The following is a 14,921-nucleotide window of genomic DNA, read 5'->3' on the forward strand; positions in this document are numbered from 1 at the left end:
TTGGTCAGTATGAAGCTGCTGAGGAATTCCATATTTATAAAAGAGCTCTTCGACCAATATTTTAGCCACTGTTGTCGCTTTCTGATCCTTTGTTGGATATGCCCATACGTATTTGCTAAACAGGTCACTTAAAACTAAAATATGCTCCTTTCCAGAGGTTGATCTTTCCACGGAACAAAAATCTATCGCCACAATTTCCATGGGCTGAGAAGTTTCCACATGAACAGGAATGGTATTTCTATATGGAATTTCATCTTTTGCCCTTAAACAAGTATCACAATTTCTAATGAAATCCGTTATAAATCCCCTCATGTTGGGCCAATAAACCCTAGAGTTCAGTAATTTATAAGTTCTATCAATACCCTGATGTCCTAGTTTATCATGAGTTTCGACTAAACACTTACTTCTTAAAAGAACAGGAACGGCTAATCTATAAATTATGTTATCTAATTGATCCACATGAGTCTTATAAAGAATATCATTTCTTATCACAAGACTTTCTTTATCCCTTTTCCACGTAACTAATTCAGGTTTAAAATTAATGTTTTCTAACTCAATATTTTCTCCTTCTAGCCATTTCCTTACAATCTTTAAAACTGGACAAGCTTTCTGTTTATTAACAACGTCCTCCCACTCTAAAATCTGATGTCTACTTATGGCACAAACAAAATTTGTGTCCTCATGAGGAGCTACCCATACTTCTTCGTCTTCATTCATCACCATCTCTCTAGGCTTGCGTGAAAGAATGTCGGCTTTAACATTTTGTTTTCCTGGTCTGAATTTAAGTTCAATGTCAAATACCGACAAATCTGCCACCCATTTTTGTTCTGTGTGATCAAGTTTTGCTGTGCTGAGATTGCTCAAAGGGGCATTGTCAGTATACACTATGCACTTTGTGCCAATAAGATAATTTTTAAATTTTTCAGTAACAGCCCACTTCAAAGCACACAATTCTAGTTTCCTCGAACTATAGTTCTTCATGTTTCTTTCGTGTGGTTTCAGTGACCTACTTGCATAAGCTACAGGATGCAGCTTATCCTCCTTATATTGGGACAAAACCGCACCAAGTCCATCGTAACTAGCGTCTATTTCTAACGTACATTCTTTCCCAAACTCTATCCCTTTCAGTACTGGGGCAGCTATCAATTTTTCTATCAATGTCTGGAAGGCCATTTCTGCATCTTCTGTCCATTTATCCTTAATACTTTGACTGGATTTCTTCTTTTCTCCTTTCAATAACTCATTGAGTGGCTTGGCAATTATGGCGAAATTTTTAATAAATCTCCTATAAAATGTTGCAAATCCCAGGAAAGCTCGCACTTCCTTTATAGTTTCTGGCCTCTTCCAGTTCTTCACTGCTTCAATCTTACTTAGATCAGGTCCTATTCCTTGATTACTAATGCTAAATCCTAGATAACTTACACATGTCTGCAACAAATGACATTTTTTTGGCTTTAATTTCATCCCATAAGACTTTATGCGCTCTAGCAATGCCTCCAATCTTAATAAGTGGTCGTCAATGGTCTTCGAAAATAATATCATATCATCCAAATAAATGACTAAAAATTCAAAAAACATATCCCCCAAAATATTCTCCATGCAATCCGAAGGAAGATGCAACTCACAGCAACATTTCTTCTTTCTTTTTATTGTATATGTAGACAAAACCTTCAACCCTACAAGCAGAAACAAATGCTCCATCAGACATTACCAATAACCAACATATTCGAAACACAATTAACAAACAAATAACATTAGTTACGTTACAGTAACAAACAATTAACGGCAAATAAACAAGATTAGTTACGTTACAGTAACAAACAATTAAAGGACAAATAACAACATACCAGTTATGTTACAGAGTATGCTCAGCGTATATGTAAGCCTACGTTGTACAGTAGCCATAGAATGAGCCTACTCCCGCAAATTTCAGGTCTGTCATCTAATTTACATTTCTAAAGAGAGTATTAAACAGTGAATGGGTAGTTCCTTCGGTTAACAGGTCCGTGAAGGCAGTTCCGTTCATGCATATCTATTTGGCCGTTCGTCCTCATTTGCTGTCTCGTTAACGGTTGTTATTGGTAACTAGTGCTGTGAAGATAAAAGACACTTGGCGGAGAACATACAGTGCTACATATATATATATATATATATATATATATATATATATATATATATATATATATATATATATATATATATATATATATATACATACATATATATATATATATATATATATATATATATATATATATATATACATATATATATATGTGTGTGTTTGTGTATAAGTATATATATATATATATATATATATATATATATATATATATATATATATATATATATATATATATATATATATATATATATATATATATATGTATGTGTTTAGGTATATATATATATATATATATATATATATATATATATATATATATATATATATATATATATATATATATATATATATATATACATTGATGGATCTATATTTATATATTTATATATTTACACATATAAGGTTATATATATATATATATATATATATATATATATATATATATATATATATTTACACATATAAGGTTATATATATATATATATATATATATATATATATATATATATATATATATATATATATATATATATATATATATATATATATATGTCAATATATATATATATATATATATATATATATATATATATATAAATATATATATATATATATATATATATATATATATATATATATATATATATATATATATATATACACACATACATCAATATATATATATATATATATATATATATATATATATATATATATATATATATATATACACATACATCAATATATATATATATATATATATATATATATATATATATATATATATATATATATATATATATTTGTTTCTGTGTATACATGTATGTATATATATATATATATATATATATATATATATATATATATATATATATATATATATATATATATATATATATATATATATATATACATACATGTTTGTTAGTGTTCTTTATAAATGTTGTGCATTTATTTCTAAAAACGTTAATGCAAAGTTTTGAAAATAATTTGATATTTTTTTCTGACAAGAGAAAGTGCTCTCAATAAATATAGATCAATACAATACTACTGGTCCCTGTTATGAAGGTAGAGATTTTATTGCTATCTTTGTACAAAACTCCTCTTAGTAAAATAAAAATCGTTTTTACTACATTAAATTAAAAAACCTGATTTGATTTCCTGTTTTCCCTTATGCTAACGGTAAAATTAGGAAAACATAGGGAATAATCAGAAAATCCAATGCTGCTTTTTATTGGAATAATCATAATTTTTATCTATTACTTCAAAAATTAACTTTTTAAATTAATCAATTCTTCAAATTCCACTGCTCTGCTCACTTGATCGCTTTTGTGTAAGTTAGGTTAACAACATTACCATATGAATCAAAATCCGGACAAATATTAAAATGAATATGCATAATGCAAATCAATTAAAACGAAAACACCCAGTGTTGGAAATACATTACATACACATATTCACTCGATTGGGATTTGGTTATTTTACATTGAACTATTCTGACATTTAGCTATTAAAATTACATGATTTTTTTCTTATTAGGTAATAGAACGTATTAGTGTAATATGATAACTAATATCCCTTTCCATAAGAGAGAGAGAGAGAGAGAGAGAGAGAGAGAGAGAGAGAGAGAGAGAGAGAGAGAGAGAGAGAGAGAGAGAGAGAGAGAGAGAAAGGTAAACCAATATGGGCTTCCAGTGAAGTGATTTAGAGAATAAAAAGCCCAAAGTAAATGGGATTTAAATCACAATGTTTCTGGTTAAGGTCAAAAGTATCGATTGAGGGTTTATATATGAATATACAGTATATGAATATACTCAACACTAACTCTAATAATCTTTCTTAATTCGATCAATTAGACTATTTTCTTAATTCTTATCCTGTTAGCATCACCCACGTGATAAACCGTTCACCACGATCTAATCGGTACCGCCTTCAACTGCATATTCCGTTCATGACTTTAACTGCTTTTTTCAAGCCGTCAGTCTCGTGATAATACGTTTACTCGCATAGTAAGTACAGGATCACCACTTGGCAACACTCTCAGCATATGGGGGCTTTAAATAGAGACTTATATGATGTCTGGCAACTATCTATCTGAAGGTAGCTTGATGTTCGAAAACTGGGGTAAGTTGGGTAACTGGTTTCCTTCCTCCAGGGCGCTTCGGGCGTTCATGAGGAAAGGGTTTTTTGGCGTTCCTTTTGCAATGAGCGGTCTAAAGAGGAAGGTTATTTCTTTAGATGAAATAAATGATATTCTTGTTGCGGAATTTGATAATGATAACCTGTTTGATAATGAGAGCACTAGTTCTGAATCCTCCAGTGATGAGTATATTGAAGAAACAAAGTTTTCTTTCGATGCCGAGAGCAAAAATAGACTTCTCATTGCCGAATGAGTGGACAATGAGATTTCTCACAACTATATTGGAAAGGAAGCGCAGAGAGAGAGAGAGAGAGAGAGAGAGAGAGAGAGAGAGAGAGAGAGAGAGAGAGTCAAAGAAAAAAAAACCTTTATTCCATTATAAAATGGTTATTCTGTTACATAACAATATAAATTATTTACATAAAATTCACAATAATTGGATTGTAAAAATCTAGGATATATATGCATTCAAGTAAAATTTAAAAAATATTGCTTAAGTTCCTTTTTGAATAAATCAGAACTAACATTTATATATTTTCTTGTTTCCAGAGGTAATTTGTTCCAGCAAGCTGGGGCCCTTATTGCCATTGAGCGTGAACCCAAATCCGTACGATAGCTGTCTACATATAGATTTTCATTCTGTCTGGTTAATGCATTCCTACAATTACCAACTGTAGGAAATGTGTATAGCCAGTTGGGATATTCTTTTCTCAAACTTTTAAAACACAAACATCGTACATACACTTTTCTTTTAATTTTATCCACTTTAATTGCTGGAGGGTTGGGGTGATATGATTGTGTTTTTTCACCCCAATAACGGCTACTCTACCTGCAAAGTTTTGGATTTTTTGAGCTTTTTCCATGTGCATATCATTAGTTGACCCCCATATCCTCATACAGTAGTTTATTACACTCAAGACCAGACTTTCTACAATCAAAGCTCGAGTAGTATCATCAAAGTAATCTTTTACTCTACTTAGATACATTAGAGTGCCACTAACTTTTCTATTCAGCTCGTCAATGCGAGTACTGAATGCGATGTACCTGTCCATGTGTAGACCTAGATTTTTTACATGATGACTTATCTTTACTTCATCACCATCGCATTTTATTATAATGTCATTTGGAATTTTGCTAATATACTGTGAGCTACCCACAAACATGCACTGTGTTTTAGTGGCATTTAATAATAGCCCTTTTCTTAGAAAATATTTCTTAATTTTGAGCAATATTAGTTCAGCCCTTTTAATCAAGCCATCTAGATTTTCTATTTGATCAGCAAAAAGAACTTGTGTGTCATCAGCATATTGAATTAGCAGGCAGTTTTCTATGTATTTAATCATGTCATTAACGTAGACTAAACATAGAACTGGACCTAGGACAGATCCCTGTGCGACTCAGAATTCAACCTTTTCAATGCAAGTATTTACGTCTCCTAATCTAACTACCTGACTTCTATCCTTCAAGTAATCCTGGAACCAGAACGTATCAATGTAATGATCCTTAAGAGAAAACGAGTAAAGAGGATATCTGAGTGAGGAAGAGAAGATTGCCACCTAATTTGGCGGAAAACAAATCCGTATGAAAACTTCCCATACTTGCAACCTAATTTCGAATTACACCTCAATGATTCAAGTCCTCGAATGTCGAAAGTCAAAAATAATCTTTTATTTTCAATAATTCTGCTTTTCTTTTGCTTTTTGTACCTCTCCATCCAACGTAGCTACAGATTTTGAAAACAATACTTCTAATTAAATTCTACCTGAAACCAAAAGGAAAAAGTGAAAATGAACTTTTAAAACAAATAAAAAAAAAAACATGCTTTTGGCAAATAATTATAAACTTGAATAAAAACTATCATAACAAAACAATTTGGAAAAGTGGATTTTTTCCATACTAGAATGGAGAGAGAGAGAGAGAGAGAGAGAGAGAGAGAGAGAGAGAGAGAGAGAGGCATAAGTATAGAAGGGAAAATTGGGCCAGTCCATGAGGAATGACTAAACCTTAAAGATAAGGCTACACAATATAACAGGTAAATTGTGGTAGATATAATTATGGAAGAACAATACTGGATAAATAACTCAAATAGCGAAATAAACTGTGTTTATTGTTCCTCTAGTCAGTGTCAATTTTTTTTTTTTTTTTTTTTGATAAATAAAATGACAAGTTGATACAAAACGTTCTCCATATAAAAAAAAAAAAAACATTAAACTTGAAAGTAGCTCTTCCTGCATTGGATATCACTTAGAGATAATTTTTAGTTATGTTAACCCTACCATGGTCCTTCGAGCTTAGCTAATTACAAAACCCTTCCTGAGTTAGAAGTGCCCATGCTTGGAGATACTATTGTCTAATTTTTTTTTTTCTTTTAGCGGTGCATATTTGCACCGACTCACAAGGGTGCTCTTTTAGCTCGGAAAGGTTCCTGATACCTGATGGGTCGGAAGTATTTTAGTCGGAACACTTTCATTGTTTTCAAATAATTACCAAGTAATGTGAATCGAAACTTATTTACTAACCTATATTTCTCCATCAGATATGTTTTGTCAATAATCAATGTGGAGGAATAAATATTCTACAAAGTATCGTCATTGTAAGTCTAAAATTAATAACGCAATCCACCGAAGTCAACGACAGCAGCTTATTTTCAGATGCACGCTTTGTAATTTTTCAATTTCTCACATATTTTAACACAAATTGGGTTAAATTACACTCAGCATAAGTTAAACATGTTATTATAAACTTTCTTTGAATACCAGAATTTACCAAAAACATGGAAATTTTAAAACCCGATATTTGTGAAAACTTATGGGGAGGTAAAAGAACAGCCCGCAGTAGCCTGGCGGGTAAACAATCTCTTCTGACTGTCATAGACGCAGTTTTTTCTTTTTCTTTTTTTTTTCGTAGTATAGTTCGGCCTATTCCTTTCAGTTTAAATAGTCTTGCATTGTCTCTCTTCGTAATATTTTGCTTAATTGTGGGGATTGAAAATGACGGAGAGATAGAAATTGAATGTGTTCGAGATGAATTGTCTAAGGAGTATGGTTGGTGAATCTCGAGTAGATAGGGCTAGTAACGAAGTAGTGAGAGTGAGAAGGGTGTAAGAAATGAGTTAGCAGCTAGAGTTGATATGAATGTGTTGAGGTGGTTTGACCATGTTGAGAGAATGGAAAATGGCTGTCTGCTAAAGAAGGTGATTAATGCAAGAGTTGATGGGAGAAGTATAATGTTATTTGGTTAATAGTACTTCCTAGAACTAAAAAAAAAAAAATGCTTTCGATTACGTGTTTACAATTTCAGCGACTTTTTTTTTACAGGTCAAGAGTTTCTCTTTAGCTAAACACATCTGTCAGACGTCTCCCATGCTTCATATAAAGTGTACCAGAATTAATGAAGCCAACTGTACATCTTTCAGACTCTAACCAGGACGTAAGATGTATTCCAATTTGTATTGCAGACAAAAAGCACCAACGTATTTGTAATGACCTTTCCCAAAAGTGGCACAACTTGAAGTCAAGAAATTATTTGGACAATGAGGAAAAACACAAATCTTGACAACCCAGCTGGAAAAAAAAATCTCATCTTTGTTGGATCTCCATTTTTAGATTAAGTTAAGAAATTTTGGGTAGATAATTGAAAAGTCAGTACAGATATTTGAGAATTATGGAAAGTATTTGATCTCTGGATGATATTTTTGTTTATTTGGGCGTTTTTAAAGGGTAAAATGTGTAGTTTATTCTGTCTTAAGGAAAATTTTGTGGTTAGTTTTTACATTTTGAGATGGCAGATAAATGAACAGTCAGTATAGATGTTGGAGAATAATGGATAAAATCACAATTTCAACCAAACTCAGATATCTGATAGGAAAACATATTTTGTTATAGCATAAATAGCGTGTTTTCAATGAATTTGACCTTTACTTCAGATTTAGATATACATGATCATCCTTGGTAACTACAATAAAAGGGTTCCACAATGGGAAATCCTGGTTTATGTTTGGGAGACTACCTAAAACTGGTCAAATAAGAGAGCTTGTCTAACCCAAACAGACCAGTCATCATAATAGCAATAAAGGTACCATTATCCAAATTGAAAAAGAATAATGAAATAAAGTCAAAACACTAGAGCTTTTATTTGCGAGACTTCCGGATGCATAGAAAACGGGATTTCCATCACATTTTGTATGGAATCGAGTCGTTCGTAGCAGTCATCACCATAGCACAAATACCTCCTAAATTGATTTTTGCTCTGCCCTATGCTCACTTCGCTCGTGATTAAGCATTATCCCATTGCTCCTATGTTCTGGTAAGTGTTTCGCTACGTGCGTTAGCCCTATGGACTAGTATTTCGGTGCTAATTATCAATTATGCAAACTTAAAAGGGTAAATCACTAAATATTTCCATAACCTCTTGGTTAACTATTCCACTTACCTTAAATAGAATCCAAAGTTGCAGACGTTGAAAGTTGGGGATCAATATTGTCGCTCAGAAACCTATTGGCTACATTTGTAGTTTCAATAACCTCAAAATATGGGGAGCAACAACCACTGCAAGTCTGCACTACGGAATCCATGGCAGTCGACTACTGACACGATTTATGAATTCGAAAGTGGCAGTTATTGGGCTAATCATTAAATAAATCATTTTTGCCGTACCCACACATAGCCAAAAACAAGGGACGATCATCGGCAAAGATTCGAGTAACTTTTTCTTATTCATCACCTATTAAATATATGATACCAAGTAGAATAATAATAGATATCAGAATTTGGTTGAAACTATAATGATACCGATTCATTAATATTATTTGATATATATATATATATATATATATGTATATATATACAGTATATATATATATATATATATACATATATGTATATATATATATATATATATATATATATATATAGACACACACACACACACACACAATATATATATATATATATATATGTATATATATACATATATATGTGTATATATATATTAATATATATATATATATATATATAAATATATATATATATATGTGTGTGTGTGTATATATATATATATATATATATATATATATATATATATATATATATATATTGTAACATAGTTGTTATATATTTCTAAATTATTGAAGTTTTTATATATGTATAAGGTTAAATATAGACGTATTGTTATAAGGTTAAGTATAGACGTATTGTTTTCTTCAATAGTTTGTCTTTTCACTGGTTGTTATGTTAGTTTTTATAATGGACTAACGGCTGTTTGATATTTTCAAGTGGTGTGGGTTACATGGCTGCGCTCCTGCGTGAACGGTGGTATGGAGGGGCTTTTTGGAGGATGGTTCCTTGGTGTGTTTCTGAGCCTCTAACCTTGAAGGGCATGACATTTCCTGCTGGAACTATATTAATTCCTCACCATTGCAGAGCTACATTGTGAAGCTGTTTAGCTTTTCCGGATATCCTTTCGCTGCAGCAAGGACCATGTATCCTTCATTTCGTGTACTGCCCTTGGTTCAGTAAAAGCCAAGGGGACCTCTCTGTCCCAAAGTAATAACAATTATACCTGTTTAATTATCATGATCACGACCTGTGATAATCAGCCAGCTGATGTCCTTTTTGGAGCTTTTGAAAGCCATTAAATCAATCCATCCATCGTCAACTCATTAGGAATAGTTAGTTTGTATTTGTTAGGGTATTCTTACTTTTCGTTTGCCTCCTCCTTTCTGGACCCTCTCCCCTTTTAGTATGCTTGTGTTGATGACCTTTCTTTAATTGTGTAATTGTTTTCTTTTACAGGGAGTTTAAGAGTGAGTGTTTATTATTAATTATTGTATTGTTGTGGTTCAGGTGTTATTTCTATCTGAAATTTATGTATTAAAATTAAGTATATTTTTGTGGTATTTTCTTTGTCCCCTTGAATTGACTTTGCACTCTTATTGAAATTGTATACTATTCCACCTTTTGTGGACTTAGTATGGTATTTTAGTGAATACTGTTTGATTAAATGTTTAGTGTTTTTTTTTTTTTTTTTTTTTTTTTTTTTTTTTGTGGTCAAGCCAGCCATCACAAAATGGCGACCGTGACAAGATCTTTTCGTTCCTAAGTATTCACCAGTTTTTGTACAAAGTTAATTCTTGGGGTTATTTTTCAGGCAGCATATTTTCACCTCCTCGTGGTTGTCTTGTGTAAATTTAATATTGTGTGAATAATAGTGGTCATTATGGTTAATGTACTAGAACTCCTTAGCGGAGAGGGGTGGCAAGAAAGGCTTGCAGAGTTGAATAGGGAAGACTTGGAAATTGTAACAGAACATTTTGAGTATGATGTGTCCATAAGAAAGGGTGTATTGCTATTGCAAATTTATGAATGTGTTAAAACTGTAAAGGCTGGTGGGGAACAAGTGAAACTTGATAAAGCACTGTTGTCTTTAGAAATTTTGGATAGGCAAATTGCTCTGAGGCAGATGGAGTTTGAAATAGGAAAGTTTAAGGCGGAGGAAAGGGAAAAGGAGAGGCAGCATGAGATTGCCCTGAGAGATGCAGGTTCCTCTTCTTCCTCTCCCCCTTCCCCAAATAGGTGAGTAACGCCTGCTATTAATTTAGCGCAGGCTCTCAAATTTGTGCCTAAATTTGAGGAAGAAAATGTAGCAGAGTGTCTTGTGTCATTTGAGAGGATTGCAGCAAGGTTGGAGTGGCCCCAAGAGTATTGGACCATTCTTATACAAAGTAAATTGATTGGAAGAGCTCAGAGGGTGTATGTAACTCTGGAGGAGGATCTGTCATCAGACTATGAGTGTGTGTGAAGGCTATTGTTTTGAAGGCCTATGAGTTAGTCCCTGAAGCCTATAGGCAACGCTTCAGGAACTTAGAAAAAAAGTAGGGAGCAAACTTTTATTGAATTTGCAAGATCGAAGGAAAAATATGCTAGTGATTGGCTCAAGTCCAAGGAAGTGGTAAATTTTGAGAAATTGAAGGAATTAATGTTGGTGGAGGAGTTTAAGAGGTGTGTCCCGGATAAACTAAAGGTCCACCTCAAAGAGTTAAATCTAGAGACCATTCAGGAGGTAGCCATCGCTAGTGCTGAGTATTATTTGTCTCATAAGAGTGAGTTAGGGGGAGTAACGAAAAATGTGAAGTCTGGTTGGGGTAAAGTAGATAGGAATAATAATCCTAACAATAATAATGCAGGGATGTTTACTAGAAATAATTATAGAGGTAATGATCAGGGCAATGCCAATACTAATATAAATTTTTCTCCTAACAGAGATAATAGACCTAATATATATAATGCAGAGAAATTGAAGACTTTGACGTGCTTCTTTTGCAATAAGAAGGGGCACGTAAAGAGCATGTGTTATGCGTTTAGAAAATCGCAAAATGCTAATGTTAGGCCAGTGATGGGTGTGGAGAGAGAGAGAGAGAGAGAGAGAGAGAGAGAGAACCTACCCCAACAACATCCGCTGATCAATGACTACCTGGTTGTTTTGACAGATATTTGTCCTTCGGTAGTGTGTCTTTCGCCAATTCGTCCGAGAAAAGACGAGCGTGTATTTTGCGTGATACCGGTGCAGCTCAGTCTTTGATTCTAAGAGTGGCATTACCTTGTAAGTTTGTACCAAAAAGTGGGGAATTTGTGTTATTGGCTGGTTTTCCTGATACGGTAAAATCTTATACCATCGAAAATTTTAATTTAATCTGCCCTTCCTTTGCAGGGAATTTGAAATTGGCCATCGTTGATAAATTTCCAGTTAAAAATGTAAATGTTGTGATAGGGAATGATGTTGCTCTGAAGAATAATACTTGTCCCATACTGATAGACCCTGATAGTGAAGTAGCATCAGTTACTCGTTCTAGTGCTAGAGTTGTTGACGCTGCAGAGTCAACAATTGATCTAGATATAAGTAGTTTAGAACGTAGTGATAGCGTAGTTGTAGATCTTGGGATTTTGAAAGACAAACTGAATTGGACTATTGAAGAGCTTGTCAAAGCTCAGAAAAGAGATTTTCTGGATCTCCCTATTGAGTCAGGTGAGGTTACTGATATAACCGGTCCCAAATTTAAAATAATTAATAATATTTTATATAGGTTGAGAAGGCCTATGGAGGCTGATAACTTTAATTATGATATTTTGAAACATATACTGGTTCCATTTGTTTACAGGAATGAGTTGATATCATTGGTGCATGAAAGTGGTTTGGCCGGACATTTTGGCATTCATAAGACTTCTGGCAAATTGTTAATGAATTATTGTTGGCCGAAGTTGAAGGCGGACGTAAAGAAGTTTGTCAATAGCTGTGATGTTTGTCAGAAGGTAGGTAAACCTAATCAGCTTATTCCAAAAGCGCCTATATGTCCTATTCCAGTGGTTTCCGAACCTTTCAAGGAGGTCATTATTGATATTGTTGGACCATTAAAAAAGACTCGTAGTGGGAATGAATATATTTTGACTATCATGGATAGGTTGTCTCGATATCCCGAGGCTATACTACTACGTGCGATATAAAAGTGTCAAAATTGTAGATGTACTAATTGACTTTTTTACCAGGTTTGGGATGCCTAAAATTATTCAATCGGATTGTGGTTCTAATTTTTTTAGCAGTTATTTCAGAGGTAAAATGGCAGAGTTAAATATAAAACATGTGACCTCTTCTCCATATCATCCAGAAAGTCAGGGAGCTCTGGAGAGATTTCATCAAACCCTGAAATCTATGGTAAAGAAATATTGTTTGATTAATGGTTCTGAATGGGATAAGGAATTACCTTATTTGTTGTTCGCTTTTCGTTATGTTCCAAGTCAGTCTTTAGGTTCTTCACCTTTCAGCCTTGTGTTTGGCCATTGTGTTCGAGGTCCTCTTGATGTTGTTCGAGAGTCCTGGGAGGGAGACATCCCTGAGATCAATTCATTAGATTAAGTGTCTAATCTAGGTGATAAGTTAACAAAGGCTTGGAAATTTGCAGGTGAAAATTTATTGTGTAGCCAAAAAAGAATTAAGTATTTTTTTGACAAAAGGTCTAAAGCACGTGACTTTGCGGTAGGCGACAAAGTTCTGGTTTTGTTACCCATTCCTGGAAATCCATTGAAAGCGTCTTTTTCAGGTCCTTGGAAAATTCTGAAAAAAATTAGTGAAGTTAATTATATAGTAGAGACTCCTGAGAGAAGGAAACCTTTTCAGCTTGGTCACATAAATATGTTGAAGGCTTATATGGAACGGGAGAAAGTCATTCCCGTGGCAACCATAGGGAATGCTGTAGTTTCCGAGAACGATAAACTTTTTTCTTTTTCAGAGGGTGAAAATATTGATGATAATTGTTTTAATGGAAGTGAATGGCATTCAGATAATAAGAATTCTTTGAAAAAAATTTCTGGTATGGTTTCTCATTTAAGTAAGGAAGAACAAAAGTCTTTAAAGAAATTGATATTTAATTATAAGGAATTATTTCCGGATGTACCGGGAAGGACTAATATCCTTGAGCGTGACGTGGACATAGGTAGTGCCACTACTGTGAAACGATCGCCTTACAGGTTGAATCCCTTCAAAAATGAGGTTGTAGCAAAGGAAGTGGATTATATGTTAAAACATGACCTAATTGAACCTAGTAAAAGTCCTTGGTCATCACCTGTTGTATTGGTAAAGAAACCCGACGGTGATTTCAGGTTATGTTTTGATTACCGTAAATTGAATGAAGTGTCTAAGTCTGATTGTTACCCATTACCACGAATTGAAGATTGTATTGATCGTGTGGGTAAGGCCAAGTACATTAGTAAATTCGATTTGCTGAAAGGTTATTGGCAGGTTCCTCTTTCGAAGCGGGCAAGGGCCTTGTCCGCTTTCGTAACACCCCAGGGACTGTTTCAATGTAAAGTTATGCCGTTTGGTATGAAGAACGCGGCTGCCACCTTTCAGAAGTTAATGAATACTTTAGTCTATGGTTTAGAAGGGTGTGTAGTTTACATTGATGATATTGTTATTTAGAGTAATGATTGGGAAACTCATTTAAAACGTATTAGGGCACTGTTTGAGGTTTTGTAAAAAGCAGGTTTAGTAATTAATTTAAGGAAAAGTGAATTCGCAAAGGCGAGGGTCGTATATTTGGGTCATGAAGTTGGTAATGGTAAAGTTGCTCCTAAGCAAGCAAATATCGAATGTATTGAAAAAATTTTAATCCCTAAGTGCAGGAGGGACGTCAGAAGATTCCTTAGGTTGGGTGGGTATTACCGAAGGTTTCTTAGAAATTTTTCTGACATCGCCGATCCTTTGACTAATCTCTTAAGAAAGAAGGTAGCATTTGTCTGGACGGATGAAACGCAAAGGGCTTTTGATAATTTAAAAAGAGTATTAATTAATTACCCTGTCTTGAGAGCTCCTGATTTTGACCTTCCTTTTTCTCTTGCCACGGATGCAAGTGACGTTGGTGTAGGAGCGGTGTTGTTGCAGAATGACGAGCAGGGAGTTTCTCATCCTGTCGCATTCTTTTAAAAAAAGTTGTCCTCCGCCCAACGTAGGTATTCCACTGTGGAGAAAGAGACTCTTGCTTTAGTATTTGCTATTAACCATTTTCAGGTTTTTCTCTCCTCCTCAGATACACCTATTAAGGTCTTGACTGATCATAATCCCCTGACCTTCATCAGCAGATACAAGAATAAAAATCAACGATTGATG

The sequence above is a fragment of the Palaemon carinicauda genome, unplaced genomic scaffold, assembly GCF_036898095.1.
Source record: "Palaemon carinicauda isolate YSFRI2023 unplaced genomic scaffold, ASM3689809v2 scaffold419, whole genome shotgun sequence".
In the NCBI taxonomy this organism is placed as follows: domain Eukaryota; kingdom Metazoa; phylum Arthropoda; class Malacostraca; order Decapoda; family Palaemonidae; genus Palaemon; species Palaemon carinicauda.